This window comes from Macrotis lagotis, chromosome 1 (assembly GCF_037893015.1).
Source record: "Macrotis lagotis isolate mMagLag1 chromosome 1, bilby.v1.9.chrom.fasta, whole genome shotgun sequence".
NCBI classification, from domain to species: Eukaryota; Metazoa; Chordata; class Mammalia; order Peramelemorphia; family Peramelidae; genus Macrotis; species Macrotis lagotis.
Genome location: NC_133658.1, coordinates 888,215,544 through 888,237,370, shown reverse-complemented (window position 1 = coordinate 888,237,370; position 21,827 = coordinate 888,215,544). Strand labels below are relative to the sequence as shown.

Genomic DNA, 21,827 nt, shown 5'->3' with positions numbered 1-21,827 from the left:
CAATCATTCTCCAATCAATGGATATGCACTCTGTCTAGTTTTTTCCTTCCATAAAAAGTGCTACCATGAATATTTTGGTATATACATGGATCCTTTTTTTCTCTTTGATCTCTTTTGGGGATATGCCCAGAAGTGGGATCATTGGGTCATTGGATAAGGTATTTGACAAAATATCTCTTGCTATCTTTACTGACAGACTGGAGACATCAGCTAGATGATAATCTAATTAGGTTTATTTGGACCTTGACTGAAAAGAATAATCACTGGTGGATCAATGTCACCTTGGTAGAAGTGAAAATACTCAGCAATCAAGCCTCTATAATATTCAAAATGTTTGTTAATAATTTGGATAAAAATATAAAAAGAATGTTTATCAAATATGCAGATGACTTGAGCCTGGGAAGAATAACTAATTTCTTGAATGAAAATCAAGATCCAAACAGGTTAGAATGATGAGCTAGATCTGAATCAATAAACTTTAATAGATAAAAATGGAAACATTTTAGATGTGAGTAAAATAAAACAATTGTATAAACTCAGGATGGGGTAGTCATCATGATGAAACAATTGTTCATGTGAAATAGATTTGGGGAAGTTTCAGTAGACTACAAGCTTAATATGAATTTATAGTATGGAATGACTGTCCAACAAGACAATGCTGTCTTAGGAGAAAGATATCACTTCCAGAAATAAGGGAGTAAGAGTCCCTTTCATGATCTGTTCATATCTTTTTCTTGAGCCTTGTTTTCAATCCTGTTAAACACATTTTAGGGAGCAATTGATAAACTAGAGGGGAATCATGAAAAAGGACCAAGGACTATGCCTCTTATCGAATGGATGGATGGAAGAAATTGGGAATGTTTCAGCTGGAGAAGAGATTTTTTTTTTTAATGTTCACTATTTCTTTTTTGGGTTTATTTATTTTATATTATTACAATAATCTTGTTGTGAGAGTAAATATAAACCTCCCTCCTTTCTTTTTTGGTCCAGATATGTCTGTTTATTCTTTTGGGGGTTTTTTAATAAAAGAAAGATTTTACTTATTTTGATTTTAAAATTTTTCCCCTGATTTTGCTTCCCTCTACCCCCCTCCACAGCAGTTTATTAGTCTTTTTTTTTAGGTTTTTGCAAGGCAAATGGGGTTAAGTGGCTTGCCCAAGGCCACAAAGCTAGGTAATTATTAAGTGTCTGAGACTGGATTTGAACCCAGGTACTCTTGACTCCAAGGCCGGTGCTTTATCCACTACACCACCTAGCTGCCCCAGTCTATTAGTCTTTACATTGTTTCCATGGTATACATTGATCTCAGTTGAATGTGATGACAGAGAAATCATATCCTTAAGGAAGAAAAATAAAGTATGAGATAGTAAAACTACATAATAAGATAATGGGTGTTTTTCTAATTTGAAGGTCTTTGGTCTTTGTTCAAAGTCTGTAATTCTTTCTATGGATACGGATGGTATTCTCCATCATACATACCACAAAATTGTCCCTGATTGTTGCACTGATGGAATGAGCAAGTCCATCAAGGTTGATCATCACCCCCATGTTGCTGTTAGGGTGTACAATGTTCTTCTGGTTCTGCTCATCTTGCTCAGCATCAGTTCATGCAAATCCTTCTAGGCTTCCCTGAATTCCCATCCCTCCTGGTTTCTAATAGCACAATAGTGTTCCATGACATACATATAGCACAGTTTGTTAAGCCATTCCCCAATTGAAGGACATTCACTTAATTTCTAATTCTTTGCCACCACAAACAGGGCTGCTATGAATATTTTTGTAAAAGTGATGTTTTTACCCTTTTTTCATCATCTCTTCAGGGTATAGATCCAGTAGTGATATTGCTGGATCAAAGGGTATGCACATTTTTGTTGCCCTTTTGGCATAATTCCAAATTTAATTTAATGTAACCAAAATTGTCTTAGTTTGTTTTTAAATGATGTTCCCCATCTCTTCCTTGGTCATAAAATGCTTCCCTTTCCATAATTCTGACAGGCAAACTATTCCTTGATCTCCTAGTTTGTTTATAATATCGTTTTTTATGTCTAAATCCTGTACCCATTTTGATCTTATCTTGGTATAGGGTGTGAGGTGTTGGTCTAATCCAAGTTTCTGCCATACTAACTTCCAATTTTCCCAAAAATTTTTATCGAAGACAGAGTTTTTATCCTAATAACTGAACTCTTTGGTCTGATCCATTTCTGATGAGAATGAAGGCTCACTCATTCCCCCTCACCTTCCCCTGTTCCGCTCCATTGGAAAAGCTTTTACTTGACTCTTTTGTGAAATATCTTAGCCCCTTCTTCCACTTCTTTCTTTTCCTCCCAGTACTTTCTTTTAGCACCCATTGACTCCATCTTTTTACTACATTATGCCATTATATTCAGCTACTTCCTGTGCCTTGTTTATGCTCCTTCTAATTCCTCTTATAAATGAGAAAGTTCATATCAGTATCTTCTTCCCATACAGGAATACAAACAGTTCAACATCATTAAGTTCCTCCTAATTAGTCCTTCTTGTCCACCTCCTCTATGGTTCACCTGAGTCCTGTACTTGGAGATCAAACTTTCTGTTCAGCTGTGGTTGTTTCAATAGGAAAAAGTTTGAAAGTCCCCTGTTTCATTGAAAGTTCATCTTTTCCCCTGAAAGAAGATGTTCAGTTTTGCTGGGTAGTTGATTCTCAGTTGTAAACCAGGATCTTTTCCCTTTCAGAATATCATATTCCAAACCCTATGAGCCTTTATTATAGATGCTGCCAGAGTCTGTGTAATCCTGACTATAGAGCCACATAGATGAGTTGTTTCTTTCTGGAAGCTTTTAGCATTTTCTCTTTGACTTGGGAGTTTTGGAGTTTGGTTATTATATTACTGGAAGCTTTTCTTTTGGGAATTCTTTCAGTAGGTGATTGGTAAATTCCCTCAATTTCTATTTTATCCTCTCTGCTTCTAAGATCTCAGAGCAATTTTGCTGTATTATTCTTGAAAAATGAAGTCTAGGCTCTTTTCCTGGTTGTGACTTTCAGGTAGCCAAATAATTTTCAAATTATCTCTTTTGGATCTGTTTTCAAGGTCAGTTGCTTTTTCAATGAGATATTTCACATTTTTTTTCTAATTTTTGTTGGTTTTTTTAAAAAATACTTTTATTTCTTCCTGATTTCTCACAAAGTCACAAGCTTCCTTTAGTTCTATTCTGCTTTTTTTTTGTTTAGTTTTTGCAAGGCAATGGGGTTAAGTGGCTTGCCCAAGGCCACACAAGCTAAGTAATTATTAAGTGTCTGAGGCTGGATTTGAACTCAGATCCTCCTGACTCCAGGGCTGGTGCTCTATCCACTGTGCCACTTAGCTGGCCCTAGTTCTATTCTGCTTTTGGAGGACTTATTTTCTTCAGAGAGCTTTTTTATCTTCTTTTCCAGCTGGCCAATTCTGCTTTTTATGGCATTTTTCTTCTCATTTGCCCTTTGTGTTTTTTTTTTCATTTGACCTAAACTGGTTTTTAATATATTATTTTCTTCAGTGTTTTTTTTTTGTATTTCTTTCACCAAGCTGCTGATTTGGTTTTCATGATTTATCTGCATTGCTCTCATTTCCTCCTCCCAATTTTTCCTTTAACTCCCTTAATTGCTTTTCAAAGTCTTTTTTGAGCTCATTCATAGCCTGAGCCCATTTCCTATTTCTCTTGGAGGTTTGGGCTTTGATTTTGTCATCTTCTGAATCTTCCATGGGGTCAAGTAATTTTCTATGGTCAGATTCTTCTTTTTCTTTTGTTTGCTCATTTCCTCAGCCTGTGACTGATTTACCACACTTCCAAGGCTTTTTTTGGGGGGGGGGGGAGAACAACCCATAGGGATCTTAATCCTTCCAAGTTCTTATGAGAGGCTTTGACTGCTCTCTTGCCTGTGCTTTGGTATGTGGATGACCAGAGGCCCTCCCCTCTGTCCTGAAGCTGTGAGGAAAGTCCCTGCTTGGCTATGGTGGTATGGAAGCCCAAACTGCAACCTGGATTTGGGTGCAGGCAAATAGTTTAATCCTGCTCCAGGGAGAGCAGAGAGACCTCTGCAGTCTCCCCTGACCCCCTTACCATCTGTGGGCTGTACTCTGAAGGTGCAGGCTGGCTTCCCCAATTCCCACTGCAGGTTCTCACCACAGGGCTGCTCTGAGGTTGCACTTTCTCTGCACTCCCTCTGGTGTGGCAGAATTCTCTCACCACCCCTTCAAACTGTTCTTAGTGATCCCTGGGCCAGGAGCTCTGTAAACCACCCCTCTGCCATGGACCCAGGCTCCCCAAGGGATCTCAGCCCTCTGTGCTGCACTATGTCTACTGCTGTGACTGTGCTTGCAGCGGTTTTTTCCAACCCCCAATCCTGGTGAAACAGACCTTTCCCATGGAACTTCTAAGCTGTCTTGGACTAGGCAATTGTATCACTCAGTCTTTTTTGGGGGTTCTGCCCTCTAAATTTTGGCTAGAGTTATAATTTGATGGCTTTTGGAGATTTGGAGGAGAACAAGTTTCTGGGAATTCCTGCCTTCATGCCACCATCTTGGCTCCACCAGAAGAGAAGAGTTTTAAATATATATATTAGTTGGGTGAGGCTAGATGGCACAGTGGATAGAGCACCAGCCCTGGAGTCAGGAGTACCTGAGTTCAAATCCAGCCTTAGACACTTAGTAATTATTTAGCTGTGTGGCCTTGGGCAAGCCACTTAAACCTATAGTCTTTTTTTTTTCTAGTGGCTTGCCCAAGGCCACACAGCTAGATAATTATTAAGTGTCTGAGACCAGATTTGAACCCAGGTACTCCTGACTCCAGGGCCAGTGCTTTATCCACTATGCCACCTAGCTGCCCCAACCCTATAGTCTTGTAAAAAAAAACCCTTAAAAAAAAAAAATATATATATATATATATATATATATTAGCTACCTTCAAATATCTGCAGAACAGGGGCAGCTAGTACAGTACAGTGGTACAGTAGATGGAGCACCAAGTTTGGAGTTAGGAATATCTGATATCAAATCCAGCCTCATACACTTATTAGCTGTGAGATCCTAGGCAAGTCACTTAACCCTAATTGCCTCCAAGAAAAATGGACTGTTATATGGAAAATAAATTACACACTAAATTTGTTCTCAGAAGACAAAACTATGAACAAATACTTCATGAAAGATAGATTTACATATTAATTAGCCTGTTGGATCAGACACCAGGAGTTAACTGGGTTCAAATTCTGCCTCCTACACATACTAACCAGAGAGAGAGAGAGAGAGATTGGATGGATGAATGAATGGGTGGGTAGATGGGTGGGAGAGTGAGGATTGAGGGATAGATGAATGGATAGAGGGGGTGGGTGGGTTGGAGGATGGATAGATAGATGGATAGATGAATAAGTAGGTACATGTGTGTATATATATATACATATATATATATATATATAATAAAGATAGGTAGATAACCTTTATTTAATACTTATGGTGTGCCAGGCACTGTCCTAAGAGCTTTATAATTATTTTTTCTTTTAAATATCACAACTATTCTGGGAAGTAGATGTTATTACCTCCATTTTATAGTTGAGGAAACTGAGACAAGTAGAAGTTAAGTGATTTGCCCAAGGTCACACAGTTTGTAGCTGAGTATGCATTTGAACTCAAGTCTTCCTGACTTCAGTCCCAACACTCTATCCACCATGCTACCCAGCTGTATATAAACACAAACAAGTCACTTAACCTCTCTGACTCAGTTTCATCTGTCGGATAGAGTTAGTAAAGTCAGGAGTACTCATCCCATAGGGTTTTTGAGAAAACAGATGATAGACTCAAGGTGAAGCATGAGAAATTTATGTTTTTTGACATGACCAATAAGGGAATTTATTTTGCATGACTTTGCATATATAAGGATTTTGTTTTCCTTATACAAAGCTCTATTAAGGGTTTGCTATTCTTTTTTTTTTACCCCAGTGGTAGGAGAACAGGAAGGAGAGAAAAATAAATATCTGTTCATTTTAAAAAATATAATTTTGGTAAAAAAGAAAAGAGGATCAAATGAGACAATGCTTATAAAGTGTAAAATTGATGAGTTATTATTTATTCCACAAATATTAAACACTTCATATATGCAATATATGAATAAATATAGACTGTTATATGCAATATATGAAGTGAAGGAATAAATTTTTTAAAAACAGTAGTCAAAAAAAAACACTACTCAAGAAGTTTGCTTTCTATATGGAGCTGAGGTTGAAGATCTTTACCATAGTGGTATCCAAGGAAGTTTATTAGAGGAGCAAAGGAGATAAACAGAACGGTGAAAACCTGAGGAGGAAGAGATCATTTTCATCTGGGGATGATGATGGGAATGGGGGTGGAGTGGGCACTAGAGATAACTGGGAGGCTTTGTGAAGGAAGAGTCCCTGAAGCCAAGACTGGAGGGAAGATAAGGATTCTGAAAACCAGGAGTGAGTGAATCAATCACAGGTGTGGGGGATGGAATGCAGGTACAGTAGAAGGAAATGGCTCATCAAGTTTGAGGAAACAAGCAGTGGAGGTTGACTGACATGTAGAATATATCAAGGGGAATGATAATATAATAAGGCTAGAAAGGTAGGGTGGAGCTGGACCATGGAGAGCCTTCAATGACAGGTTAAGGAAGTTGTATTTTATCCTATCAGCACAGAGAGTCATTGAATGTTATGGAGTAGGAAAGTCACATGCCCCAACATACACCTTGGGAAAATTATTTTGTCACCCATGTGTGGTATCGATTGGTGGAGGGGAAGAGAATGGAGGAAGAAAGATAAGTAAAGAGGCTATCACCGTCATTTAGGCAAGAGATGATAAAGACTCGAACCAAGGAGTTGACTCTATTTGTGTAGAAATTTCAGACATATTGCAAATTTAGAAATGAGTAGACTTGGCAAGTGATTGGATGTGTTAAATGATGGGGGGGGGCGGAATATTAAAAATGACCCTGAGGTAAGAGGAGAAAATAGAAACTGAAGAGAAGGAAATTTTGATTTTATTTAAGGCAAAATTGGAATAAGTTGCTTCAAGAGGTAGTGAGTTCCCCATCACCAGAGGGTCTTCAGATGGAAGCTACGTGACCAGATAGGTTGCAAAAGGGATTCAAGTACCAGTTAGACTAAGTAGCTTCTGAGGTTCCTTCCAACTCTTGAGAGCCTGTGGCTCTCTTGCCCAACCTAACCTAACCCCTAAGAGATTATCTGGAAGGAAAAGAGGAGGATGTTCCATTTGTTCACTAATGAACTCATCAGCAGAGAAAGCATAATACAAAAGCAGGGACAGCTGGTCAAATTCTCACTCTTGCTCAAGGGTCCAAACTTGGCAACTGAAGCAGAAAATGATCTGTTCTCGGATTATAGTTCCTGATTCCCAGCCTTCACTTTGACATCATAGGAAACTGTAGGATCTTTGAGAGAACTAATCTAACCTCTTCATTTCATATATGAAGAAATCGGGTCCCAGAGAAAAGAAGTAACCTGTTCAATGTCTCACAGATAGTAGATGACAGAACCAGAATTTTTGAAGTCAGGTTCTCAACTACATTGGGCTTAAAAGCATAGATAATGAATCAGTATCAATATTTAATATACTTAAATTATTATAGTGAGGGGCTTCAATGTACTCCTTTCAGACCGAAAGAAACTAACAAAAAGATAAAAAAGAAAAAAATTAATTTTTTATAAATTTAAATGTTTTAAATTAAAAATAAACCTCTGACAATTAATGAATAGGAATAAAAGGATGTATTCATATTTCCCTGCTATGCGTTGTACCTTTATAAAAGTTGACCATGTAGGATGATGATCAACCTTAATGGACTTGCTCATTCTGTCAGTGCAACAATCAGGCACAACTTTGGGTTATCTGTGATGGAGAGAATACCATCTGTAGCCAGAGAAAGAAAAAGTTGTCTTATTATGTAATTTTTTTGTTTTTGTTTTTTTAGGTTTTTTGAAAGGCAAATGGGGTTAAGTGGCTTGCCCAAGGCCACACAGCTAGGTAATTATTAAGTGTCTGGGACCGGATTTGAACCCAGGTACTCCTGACTCCAGGGCCAGTGCTTTATCCGCTGCGTCACCTAACCACCCCTTATTATGTAATTTTACTGTTTCTTATACTTTATTTTTTTCCTTAAGGATATGATTTCTGTCTCATCACATTCAACTGAGATCAATGTATACCATGAAAACAATGTAAAGACTAACAGAATGCCTCCTGTGGGGGTGGGGGAGGGAAGCAGGATTAGGGGGAAAAGTATAAAATTCAAAATAAAACAATAAATTGGAAAAAACTGGAAAAAAAATTGACCATGTATTGGGACAAAAAAACTTCACAAACCAATGCAGAAAATCAGATTATTGAACCTAGGACTTTTGGTCTAATTGGGGGCTGCTGTTGATTTTTTGTAAGCTTGTTTGGTTGTTGGGAGGTTTTTCCCACTACATCATACTGTCTATAGAAGGTAGGGTTTCCCTGATGCTAGATTCTGCATTACACTTGGATCTAACCATCCCCTCACCCACTCTCCTCTGCTCTAGTCAACACTATCAGTAAGATGCTTTTAGGAGGGAGCCTATGGACCCCCAGTCAGTACATATAACCAGAAACACATCCTCCAGGGTGATTCCTATGGTTGGAATCACTGATTCTGCTCCAAGAACGTAGATGAACTATGTAGCTTCTCCAGTTTCCTAGTGTCCATAGTATCCAGTTTCCTAGCATCTATATTTCCTCCAGACTGCAGGATATCCTCATTGTCAGAGATTATACTGCTAGAGTTAAAATCATTGGCAGTCTTTCTCAGCCACTGTTCCCTTTCATTCATTCAATAAACACTTGCTGAGTACCTGCCCTATTCAAGACATTAAACTAGGCACTAGGAATTCAGAGAAAGAAATCAACCCCCAAATCCCTGCCTTCAGGAAGTTTAGATCCTTTCATGTTTTGTTTTGTTGGGGGTTTTTTTAGATTTTTTTGCAAGGCAAATGGGGTTAAGTGGCTTGCCGAAGGCCACACAGCTAGGTAATTATTAAGTGTCTGAGACTGGATTTGAACCCAGGTACTCCTGACTCCAAGGCCTGTGCTTTATCCACTACACCACCTAGCTGCCCCAGTTTAGATCCTAATAGCAGAAAACAACCCACCCACAGATAAGTCACTGCAAAATAAATAAATTAAAGGGTGCATAAAGGAATTTTATCATTTCTTTGTATATGTAAAAACTAAGAGTCCAGGTGAGGACACAACTAGTGATACAATCAAGAAAAGGCTTCTGTAAGGGTTGGCATTTGAACTGATCATAGGAGAGAGTTAGGAATTTCAAAAGGTGGCACTGAAAAGGGAGTACATAGAAGAGTAAGTACATTCCAGGGCTGGGGCACAGCCTGGGCAAAAGTTCAGCAACTGGAAATGGAGGGAAAGCAAATAGATCAATGGAACATGGAATGTCAGATTTAGGAAGGTCCATAGAATCATCTCAATCACTCCAAGTCATTGCTACTCAACTATTCTTTGGACCATGAGAGGTTCTTATTTATCTACAATTTTATGGGTTAACTAAAGCCCCAATCATCTATTAGATCCTTATGGAACTTCTGTTTGCCAGTAGTAACAACAGCAGCAATGACAATGATGATGATAATGATGATGGTGGCAATGATAGTAGCTAATATTTGTACTGGCAGCTAGATGGGCACCATAGTGCATAGAGTGATGGAACCAGTAAGATTCATCTTCCTGAGTTCAAATCCAGCCTCAGACACTTCCTAACTGTTTGACCTTGAGCAAGTCACTTAATTTGTTTGCCTCAGTTTCTTTATCTGTAAAATGAGATGGAGAAGGAAATGACAAACTACTCCAGTATCTTTGTCACAAAGATCTCAAATAGGATCATGAGGAGTTGAACACAACTGAAAAATATGACTCAACAATCTTTACTTAACACTTTCTGTGTTTCTGGAACTGTGTATGCACTTTACAATTATTATCTCATGTGATCCTCACAACAGCCCTAAGAGGCTATAATCTTCATGTTGTAGATAAGATAGAGATTAAGTGCCTTGCCAGGTTAATCACCTAGAACTGTCTTGGTCAAATCTGAACTCACTCACATGTTCCTGCCTCTAAACCCAGTTTGTGTTCTGTTGAGATGGAACTGTGATTATCCTCCTTTGAGCAATTAGTAAACTGAAGTCCAAAAAGGTTGAATGACTTTTCTAGGTCAGTCAATAAATATTTATTAAGAATTTATTACATTATAATGTGCTAGTGATTCATGTATAACCTATATTAGATTACTTGTCAAGGGGAAGGGGGCAGGAAGGAGGAAAGAAAAATGTGGAACTCAAAATTTTTCAAAAAATAGATGTTGAAATTTATCTTTCTAAGTAATTGGAAGAGAGAGAGAGAGAGAGAGAGAGAGAGAGAGAGAGAGAGAGAGAGAGAGAGAGAGAAAGCAAGGAAGGAAGGAAGGAAGGAAAGAAGGAAGGAAGGGAGGAAGGAAGGAAGGAAGGAAGGAAGGAGGGAGAGAAAAAATATATAGTATAGTATAGTAAATTATGCCAGGAGACACTTTGCTAAGCTCTGGAGATATACAGAAAAGCAAAAGATCTGCCCTCAGGAGTTTACAGAAGACATTATGCCAGTGACTATATACAAACAAAATGTAGACAGAAGAGATTGGTAGTCATTTCAGTGGAAAGGTGCTAGAATGAAGGAGAATCTGGAAAGACTTCCTGTAGAAGGTGAAGTTTTAGGAGGGACTTGAATGAAGCCAGGGAAACCAGGAGGAAAAGATGGGAAGGGAGAGCAGTTCAGGTATGGGGAGATACCAAAGCTGTAACTAGAGTCTGGATTTCTTGACTTGTTTCTGGTCTAGTGAAGGGACAAGGAGATGGAGAATGCAAATTCATTTAAGCATTTCTTAAGTACCTAATGTATTCTCCTTCCCAAGCTTCACTATGTCAGTACAGAGGTGACCTAGGTTGTTGGGGACTATGCCAGAAGATCATAGGTTCTGTCCTGAACTGTTGGCTGTTCCAGTTTTCTCTCCTGTTGGAGCACAAGGTTTTTTCCAAATTTTACCATCACTTATACTTGCTTGCCTCTACCCAGCTCAGAATACTACTGAAAGTCTTTTTTGTGTAGTCATGGACTGGGTAGAGAAGTACATAACTGATTCTTATTGGTTTTCTTTATCATCATTCCTTTGGGTGCATTTTTATAACTTTCCTGGGGCATTTGTGGGTTATCTATGTTTCTATAGATCCTCACTTATTTTCATCTTCCCACAATCCCTAGAGCCCAAGCACTGACAGCTCTCACCATTCCACAGAGGCTCCAAATACAGACATTCCATATATCTGTCCTCAAAGGAAGAACCTAGACCAATCTGGAAAGGTTCATTCCCAATAGGGAGGCCACTCACTGATGAACTTCTAACCACAGCAACTCATGGAGACAAATTTATGTATAGAGAGGTTGCTGTCTTCACTGATGAAGAGAATAGGTTCTTCCCTTCCAATGATTTAAAATAATAGATCTTTGAAATGTAGGTGCCAGTACTAAGGAAAGTAGGAACCCTTTGGGGAAAAAATTGGGGACTATTGCTTTGGGGGCCATGATGGCAGAAGCATTCTTCTTAAGTTGTTTTCCTAGGTATTTCTTTGTCCCCTTATCTAAAAAATCTATGCCTGCTTCTAGAAAGCTGGGCCTGGAGCCCAGAATTTCCCAGAGGTCCCATCCTTCTCTATTAGCACCTCCCAGACATGTCCCTCATGGGACCTTGGCCTCTGCCAAGGGCAGAAACAAAGCCCAGTGTCTACCCTATGGTTCCTATGGCTAGCAATTAGGCACTGCCTGTACTGTTTCTCTGGGAAAAATTCATGGTCCTTTCATAGCTCTGTCTCCTCTGTGTCCTTTCATTGCCCTACCTCGTCAGTGTTCCAGGCTCTGATCCAAACTAGGGGCCTCTGTGCCACTTAGAAAAGTTGATGTCACTATTAAAACTAGATCTTCATTAGTGCTCTGCTCCACTTCAAATGTTCCAACAGCTTTGATTCTGTTCTTGCTCGTGTACCCTTGTTTCTAAGAAACCCAAAAGTGTTGTAGCATTTAAAAAGTTCAACAGACAAGGTTCCTAAATAATTTATTCATTTTATTAAATAATGTCAGCATGCTGATCAATAAAAGGATGGACATTTGGCATTCTCTTTTAGACAAAAGACCTCTCATGGTGGTGGGCTCACGGATTATATACCCTTGGAAGAACAGATGCTCCTGAGGTTGACAATCAACTCTGAGTAGCAATTAAGGAAAGAATGAGTATTACAATTACAATAATATAGTACAAGGTTGTACTATATTACAGTGAGGTTTTGGGGATTTGGGACTTGGATCACCCAAATCTTGGTCAAAGTGACATTAATTTCCCTATCACCTGTCTGACAAAAGGGAGGTTTCATGTTTTCCCAGACCTATCTGAGCAAATACAATGAGCAGAATGCACACATTAACCCAAATTTAGAATTTCTTTTACTGTCTTTGATTAGAATTTAGCTATCCTGATTGGATAAATCTTTCACAAAGATTTCCCACTCTGGTGAATTCCTGGATGAGGAAATAGAATAGGGGAAAAACCTTGGTCCTCATACAGTAATTGGTTATTAATGCAAGAGAGAAAGAATCATAATTGAAAGAGCTAAAAGGACCTCTGGAGACTATCCCTCATTTACCATATAAAGAAACTGAGATCCAAAGAAGTATGTAACTTGTTCAAGGTCACACAATTAGCCAGTCAGTCAAGCACTGATTACCTTCTTACTAGGGGCCAAATACTTTGCTTAAGCACTGGACATACGAAGAAAGACAAAAACACAGTCCCTGTCCTCAAGGAGCTTACAGTCGAATCCAAGAAGCAGCCGGTACTCAACATTGGACATACAAGATATATCCAGTAAATGGAGCTAATAATAGAGAGAAAGCACCAGTTGGAGTGGACAGAGTGGGAAAGGCAAATATCAGTAGTAAATGCCAAAGGAAAATTTGAAGCTATCCCTTCTGACCCCAAAACAACTGTTCTTTCCTTATCTTGTGCCAGTCTTGGTAGAATATATAAGAATATATAAGCCCACTAAGTCAAGATCTGTGTTTCATTTTATCTTTGAATTCCCAATGACTAGTATGGTGCCTTGCTTATAATAGGCACCTAATAAATGTTTGCCCAGTTGAGATCCTTTTGGGTAAGAACTGGACTAGATGGTCACTGAGGTCCTGCCCAATTCTCAAAATTCCATGATTCTATGAATTCTTGAATTTTTTACAAGTTCAAGATGTTTTGATGTACAAAATAGGGCCTCCTGAACTCTGGGCAGAACATCCTACTGTTACCTCCACCCTCATCATGGACACCCTGGTCCTTGGGAGGGCTCCATTCACCAGCCCAGTCTACTCACCAGCCCAGAGACAGTGGAAGGGTAGAAATGGGGAGGGAGGAATGTTTCCTTCCCCCTAATTAATGGAAAGGGGTCTAAAATAGCTGGCTTTCAGAGAGGATAGAGTGCTGGACAAGAAGTGAGGAAGACCTGAGTTAAAACCCTCCTCAGATGTTTACTAGCTGTGTAACCCTAAACAAGTTACTTCACCTCTGTTTGCCTCAGTTTCTTCATCTCTAACATGAGAGAGAGTTGGACTCCATAGTCTATAAGATCCTTTCTAATCACATGTCAGTGATCTGTTAAAGTACTAGCAAGGAAGCAATTTGGATCTTTCCACTGTGGGAGAACTAGAATCTTTGTTTTATTCAAGCAAAAAAAAAAATTTTTTTTTAGATTTTTTAGATTTTTGCAAGGCAAATGGGTCAAGTGGCTTGCCCAAGGCCATACAGCTAGGTAATTATTAAGCATCTGAGGTAGGATTCGAACTCAGGTACTCCTGACTCCAGGGCTGGTGCTCTATTTACTGCACCACCTAGCCACCCTTCAAGCAAAAAGTTTTTTAAAATCTCATTTCACCAGGAAATTCATCTAAAGGCAAAGAAACATTCTTTCATTTTTTTTTTGGCAAGGTAATGGGGTTAAGTGACTTGCCCAAAGTCATACAGCTAGGGTACTTATTAAGTGTCTGAGATCAAATTTTAACTCAGGTACTTCTTACTACAGGGCCAGTTCTCTATCCATTGTACCACCTTAGATGCCCTGCAAACAAACAAAAAAGAATGCTTCAGTCTGTGATTCTCAAAGAACATCATTTTTTTAATAAAGCATACATGTTGAGTTGTGGCAAAAATTTGTCAATTCTGAGAAACCAAGAGCTAACTAACTTCCAATATCCAATAAGCATTTATTAAGCACTTTCTATTTGCCAGGTTCTGCCTTAAGCACTGGAGATACAATTAATAAAATGATTTAAATATCTTCTGCCTGGCAGGGATGGGGTGAAGAGGGGAGGGTGGATCTGTAGTAAGGAGTCTTCACTTTTTTTGTGTCATGGATCCCTTGGGTAGTCTGGCAAAACCAATGGACCTCTTCTCAGAAAAGTATCTGCAGATAATTGAAGGAAATGCTAATTTTTAGTTAGAGGTTAATGAAAATAAAGATGTTACTTTTTCCCATTCAAGTCGACAGACTCCCCTGAAATCCACACATGGATCCCAAGGCCCACTGCATATAAATATATTGTAGTCTATTAAGTGTGCAATAATCCTATGGTTGAAAAATCAATGTTTATAACAATAAAAAATGCTTTATTGCTAAAAATGCTAGCCATCATCTAAGTCTTCAGTGAATTGTAATCTTTTTTTGCTGGTGGAGGGTCTTGCTTAGATGTTAATGCTCAGAGTGGGTTTTTTTAAGGTTTTTTTAATCATTTTTAATTTTTAATTTAATTTAATTTTAATTTAATCATTCTTAAAAGTGACATTTTATTTTTTTCCAATTACATGTAAAGACACATTTTAACATTAATCTTTTAAACTTTTGAGTCCCAAATTTTCTCTGATTTCCTCACATCCACCCTCCTTGAAACAGTAAACAATTTGTTAGGTTATGCATATTCAATTACATAAAAATATTACCATATTAATCATGTTGTGAAAGAAGACACAAATCCAAGTGTAAAAAACCCACAAAAATAAAGTAAAAAATAGTATGTCTCATTCTGTATTCAGACTCCCTCAGGTCTTTCTCTGGAGGTAGAAAGCATTTTTCATCATGAGTCCTTTGGGAATGTTTTGGATCATTGTATTGTTGAGAATAGGTAACTCATTCACAATTGATCTTGTTTTGCTGCAGTAGTGTACAGTGTACTCCTGCATCTGTTCATTTCACTTTGCATCAGTTCATAAAATTCTTTCCAAGTTTTTCTGAAATTTGTCTGATCATCATTTCTTATACCACAGTAATATTCCATTGAAATATATATATACAACTTATTCAGCAGCTCCCCATCTGATGGGCATCTCCTCACTTTCCAATTCCTATTTCTTGGTTTTCAAAATGACAATACTCTATGGTAGGAGTGCAACTAGTTTCTCCACTCCCTTCTTTTTAGCTGAGGAGTCATCCATTGGCATAAAGTCTGGGGTACAAACTGAATCTAGAGGTAAGGGAAGACAGTGGGTGGGTGAGGAGATCTACTATTTAAAAAAAAGGTGTTGGGGTGGCTAGGTGGCGCAGTGGATAGGGCACTGGCCCTGGAGTCAGGAGTACCTGAGTTCAAATCCTACCTCAGACACTTAATAATTACCTAGCTGTGTGGCCTTGGGCAAGCCACTTAACCTCATTTGCCTTGCAAAAACCTAAAAAAACCCCAATAAAAATAAAGCAACAATGAAGTTTGTCACATCTATCAACTCATCCTTTCACCTGAAAACTTAGAGTCCATTATATAGTTAGGAATTGGTCAAATTTCAATGTTGTTGGGTCTCAAGGAATAGGGAGAGAGAAAAGGGAAGGCTAGTCAATGGAACAGTCAACACACAGATTTTATAGATTACATTCATCCTATTATATGGATGAAGTTTGAGGCACCCCAAAACAATTACAAGAGTAACATCAAAAATCAGGGATCACAGATCACCATCACAGATATAATAATAGAGGAAAAAGTTTGAAATATTGTGAGAATTATCAAAATGTGACACAGAGATATGATGTGAGCACATGCTGTTGGAAAAATGGCATGAATAGCCTCGGCGGAGCCACAGCCCCATCCAGAAATTCAACATGTCGATTCTCAACATCATTGCAAGAGAGATCTTTGACTCTCGTGGAAACCCCACCATTGAAGCTGATCTCTACACTTCAAAAGGTCTCTTCAGAGCTGCTGTGCCCAGTGGGGCTTCTACTGACATCCATGAAGCCCTGGAGCTCTGAGACAATGATAAGACCCGCTATATGGGGAAAGGTGTCTCAAAAGTGGTTGAGCACATCAATAAAACTATCGCCCGGACCCTGATTAGCAAGAAACTGAATATTGTAGAGCAGGAGAAGACTGACAAATTGATGATAGAAATGGATGGTTCTGAGAATAAATCTAAATTTGGAGCAAATGCCATATTGGGGGTGTCTCTGGCTGTTTGTAAGGCTGGGGCTGCAGAGAAAGGTGTCTCCTTGTTCTGCCATATTGCTGATCTTGCAGGCAATGAAGAAGTCATCCTGCCAATTCCGGCCTTCAATGTGATCAATGGTGGCTCCCATGCTGGTAACAAGCTAGCAATGCAAGAGTTCATGATCCTCCCTGTTGGAGCATCAAACTTCAAGGAGGCCATGCGCATTGGAGCTGAGATCTACCACAACCTGAAGAATGTGATTAAGAAGAAATATGGACAGGGTGCCACCAATGTAGGAGATGAAGGTGGCTTTGCTCCTAACATCCTGGAGAATAAAGAAGCTCTGGAGCTGCTGAAGGAAGCGATTGGCAAGGCTGGCTATCCTGACATGGTTGTAATTGGCATGGATGTTGCTGCCTCTGAATTCTTCCGGTCTGGGAAATATGACTTGGACTTCAAGTCTCCTGATGATCCCAGCAGATACATCTCACCTGCTGAGCTTGGGGACCTTTACAAGAGCTTCATCCAGGACTATCCAGTGGTGTCTATTGAAGATCCCTTTGACCAGGATGATTGGGAACCTTGGAAGAATTTTACTGAAACTGCAGGCATCCAGGTTGTAGGGGATGATCTCACAGTGACCAATCCCAAGTGCATTGAAAAGGCTGTGAATGAGAAAGCTTGCAATTGCCTCCTGCTCAAAGTGAACCAGATTGGCTCCGTGACCGAATCTCTCCAGGCGTGCAAGCTGGCCCAGTCCAATGGGTGGGGAGTAATGGTTTCCCATCGTTCTGGAGAGACTGAAGATACCTTCACTGCAGACCTGGTGGTGGGTCTCTGCACTGGGCAGATCAAGACTGGGGCCCCCTGCTGATCTGAGCATTTGGCCAAGTATAACCAACTTCTCAGAATTGAGGAAGAACTGGGCAGCAAGGCTAAATTCGCTGGAAGGAACTTCAGAAACCCTCTGGCCAGATAAGCTCCATGACCATGAAGCCTCAGAGCTGGTAGGTGACAGTTACCACAGTAGAAGTCCTCCAAAGAATGGGCAGCACCAAGTAATAGAGCAGTTTTGTTTTGGGGATGGGGGCTCAGCACTACATAACTCCATCCCGCTCTCTTCCACCTTTCTGTGTTCTCACTGCTTCTAGTACCTGATCATTTGGTCCTTTTTTGGAAGACCTCATCTTGTGACTGGGTAGAATGATCTGTTCTTACCCCCACCCCCAGTGTTGATGTGCAGAGTCATATACTTGTGATGCAGCCCCTTAACAAGCCCATGGGCCAGATCCTTTAGTGGTTTCTGTGTGCAGAATAAAAGTATTCAGTAATCCAAAAAAAAAAAAAAAAAAAATGGCATGAATACAAAGACCAAGGACTATTACCTTTAATTTAGAAAAAAACCTGATATCTTATTGTCTGATCTTGCTATCTCTTATACTTTATGTTTCTTCCTTAAGGATATGATTTCTCTCTTATCACATTCAATTTGGATCAATGTATACCATGGAAACAATGTAAAGGCTGGCAAATTGCCTTCTGGGGGGGATGGGGGAGGGAAGCAAGATTGGGGAAAAATTGTAAAACTCAAAATAAATAAAATCTTTAAGAAGTTGTAAAAAAATGGTATTAATAGACTTAATTGAGGCAGGATTGTTTCAAATCTTCAAATTATAAAAAATATAATATCTGTGAAGCCCAATAGATCAAAGCGTGATAAAATTAGGTATGCCTGAACTAAGAGATAGAAATCTTCTCCTCATCCACCCACTGCCTTCCCTTACCCCTAGATCCAGTTTATACCCCAGGCTGAATGTCAATATTGAATCCTTAGCTGCAAAGAAGGGAGGAGAGATACTAGTTGCCTACCTCAGAGTGTCGCCATTTTGAAAACCATGAAAACAGGGGTTTTTCACCTTTTTCTGGTGTCCTGGAATCCTTGGGCATTCTAATGAAATCTATAGATTCTTCAGAATAATGTTTTAAAATGCATAAAATACATAGTATTACAAAGGAAACTACTAATATTGAAATTCAATTAACATTAAAAACAAATTCCAGGGGACAGCTAGGTGGCACAGTGGATAAAGCACAGGCCCTGGAGTCAGGAGTACCTGGGTTCAAATCCAGTCTCAGACACTTAATAATTACCTAGCCATGTGGCCTTGGGCAAGTCACTTAACCCCATTGGCTTGCAAAAACCTAAAAAAAACTCCAAACAAATTCCACCTTCAAGGACCAAAGGATCACACATAGGAGGGTTATGCTGGCTGCACACTCACAGCTAATCAATCTTTAGGCCTTCTTAAACTCTTAGTTTTTTTGAGGACAGTATCCCATCTTCCCCATTTTCTGAACTCCCCAAGTGTCTAGTCTACTGGCCATAAGAATCAAAAATTTAAAACTGGAAAGAAACTTAGAGATCATTGAGTCCAAAGAGCTCATTATGCAGAGGAGGAGAGTGAGGGTCAGAGAAGATATATGCTCCATCAAACAAGTAGCAAATTGCAGAGCAGGATGGGACCCCGTCTATAACTACTTCCAGTATATGATGCTAGGTGCATAATGTAGACTCATGTGTTGGGTGGTCTTTCTACTCTACTCTTTTTTTATCCCTTCTCCAATGCAATCTAACATGATACATCTCATTAAATGGGATCATAGGATCACAAAAAAGAGCCAAAATTGACCTCAGAGATCTTCTGGTTCACCTCCCTCTTTTTGATAGATGACAAAATTGGGGCCCAACACAAAGTTCTTTCCTCCCTTTTCTGGAACTGGCTACCCCATGGCGTAGATGAGCCCCACGGAAAACTAGGTGACTCTCAGGATTAACCTACTCCATCTGGATGCAGAGGCTAGAAGGATCAGTCCTGGCAGATTAACCCCTTCCTGGTAAGGCTGGGTAAGAGCCCTGAGGGAGAATGGAGGAGCTATCATGTAACTTAAGAATAGTTTTCAAAAAATGCCTGAGGGGCGGCTAGGTGGTGCAGTGGATAAAGCACCGGCCCTGGAGTCAGGAGTACCTGGGTTCAAATCTGGTCTCAGACACTTAATAATGACCTAGCTGTGTGGCCTTGGGCAAGCCATTTAACCCCATTTGCCTTGCAAAAAAAAAACAACCTAAAAAAAAATGCCTGAAGCAGAATTTGAATTCAGATCAGTTCTCTATTCACTACAATACCTTCATCCTCTTTCAGTCAGGGGAGACACCAATGGAGGATGGTAGCAGAGATGGAAGAGCTCAATATTTCTATGCTTTTTCTGTAGGGTCTCTGTGGGCACAGGGGCCTGTTCAAAGCTAGCTTTGTATTTCCTCTCCTACCCAGCTAGCCCAAGGCAGCCAGAGTGGTCAAACACTCTTAATCCTAGTAGGGAGGCTGGTCATGGGCCACACAAAAATTCCCACAAATAGGCTTGGGGAAATGAAGTGGGGAAAGGCTTGCCTGCACTCTAGGATATAAGGCTTCTTTGTCCCAAGTTGGAATTATCTGATGGAAAAAAAAGACACTGATGCCCACCCCCACTTATCTCAGACTCCTGTTTATAGCCCAACATTTTTATTGTGCCAGTTTGCCCTATAGAAAGGCTCTTAGCTGGCAGAAGCCAGGGCTGGGTTTAAGCTGGGCACAGTGCCCTAGACCTGGCATATTCTCTGGGAGTGTTGAAATAGGCCAACAGAATTGAGGGCCCTTAGCCAATCTCATCCATAAGTCTTGTCCCTTTTAGGTCTTCAGCAAAGCAGAACTGGGGGATTTTAGGGAGAGACTTGGAGACTTGAGGGTGGGGAATTCCAGGGATCCATGGATGACTGTTGTCTAGCTCTTCAGCTGCCAGGTGCATTGGGTCCTCTCCCCTCTTGGGGACCAGGTGAATAATTCAGACAACTATGATCCTGAAAGGTAATAGAGAGGTGGGCAAGTTGCCAGCTCTTTGTGAAATATTAAACAGGTTTTTACTGAGTACCGGATACACAAGCAGGTGTGTACATGGGGTATCAGGGGTGGCATCTGGGGGCTGCCTCCAAGGGATCTGGGTATGGGGCTGTCAGCGAGAGTTTGGAGGGTATAAGGCAATATGCATACTTGGCAAACAGGCGATGATATGAATGTGTGATTGTCCATTTGCTATGTATGGGCACAAATAGAGATTATTCAATCAACAAATCCGTACTTAGTGCCTACTCCATAGATGAAGGGCACAGGGTGGTGTGGGGAATTGAAATAGATTCAAGATAAGTGTCCCCTCTAAGAGTTTGTACAGTCTAATTGTGGGGGGAAAGTGAGAGTATGATACCAGATGGATATTATATATTCATCTACATATATTATGTATATACATATATATAAATACAAAGATATATTATAGATGGGGAGAAAGGGAAAGAAGTGCAGGTGGTCAGAGAATATCTTCTGAAAGGGACAGGAAGTAATCTGAGTCGAACAGAAGATTTGGGGAGTTGGGAACGTGGGAAGGTTGAGAGGTGAGTTAATTTGGCACCTACAATCATAGTTGCTTTATGAAAACCCACCCATGGGCCATAGTGGGCAGGACAAGGCAGAGCTGGGCACCATGGGATACATGGAAAAATAGGGTATACTTTCTCCTATCTCCTCTCCATGGGAGGAACAGATTCTGGGATTTGGATCTAGGCTACACCACCACCTAGTGCCCACATCTTTAACAACATCCAAGGTCATCTAATCCTACAATAAACCCCAGAAAAAGAGAAGGGCTCTCTCCCTCTCTCCCACCTTGAAGTCGAAAAAAGAGAGAGTCTCTCCACTAAATATAATATTCCTAATCCAAGAGGCAGGGCTGGACCAAGATGATGAACTTCAAGGTCCTCATGGACTCCTCTCCCAGGCCAGGTACCCCTTAAATAGTGCCCCAATTTATCAGCTCCAAGACCATTTCTATGACCTAGGACAAAGTTCTCCAAGCCTCCTGGACAGTGCTGAGAACTCAATGAAAGTGCTCTATTTCTCTGATAGAGTTTCTTGCAATCAGAGGATGGGAACCAGGCATTTGCTAGTTCTAGATTCAAGAATCTAGTACCAAATGTACATGCTAAATGATCCTAGAATCTAGTTCAGTGGGAGTGGAGGGAAAGAACCTCGAATCCGACTGATAAAGTTTTGTGGATAGAGACATTCCCTTTCAGGAATCTGGCCCTCTTGGCCAGTGGTAGAGCCACCAGAAGCCTTCCAAATCACAGGGGAAAGAAGTACAATGGGATGAGGGAGGAGCAAAATTAATCTGGGATGCAT

The 21,827-nt window shown here is 40.0% G+C and overlaps 1 protein-coding gene and 1 pseudogene across 1 annotated transcript in view; both read left to right on the top strand.

Moving 5' to 3' along the window:
* Nucleotides 1–21,827, top strand: part of LOC141509230 (espin-like) — a 59,057-nt gene that overhangs the window by 13,566 nt on the left and 23,664 nt on the right. The window lies entirely within an intron of this gene.
* LOC141509228 (alpha-enolase pseudogene) lies at nt 16,232–17,431 on the top strand (annotated as a pseudogene).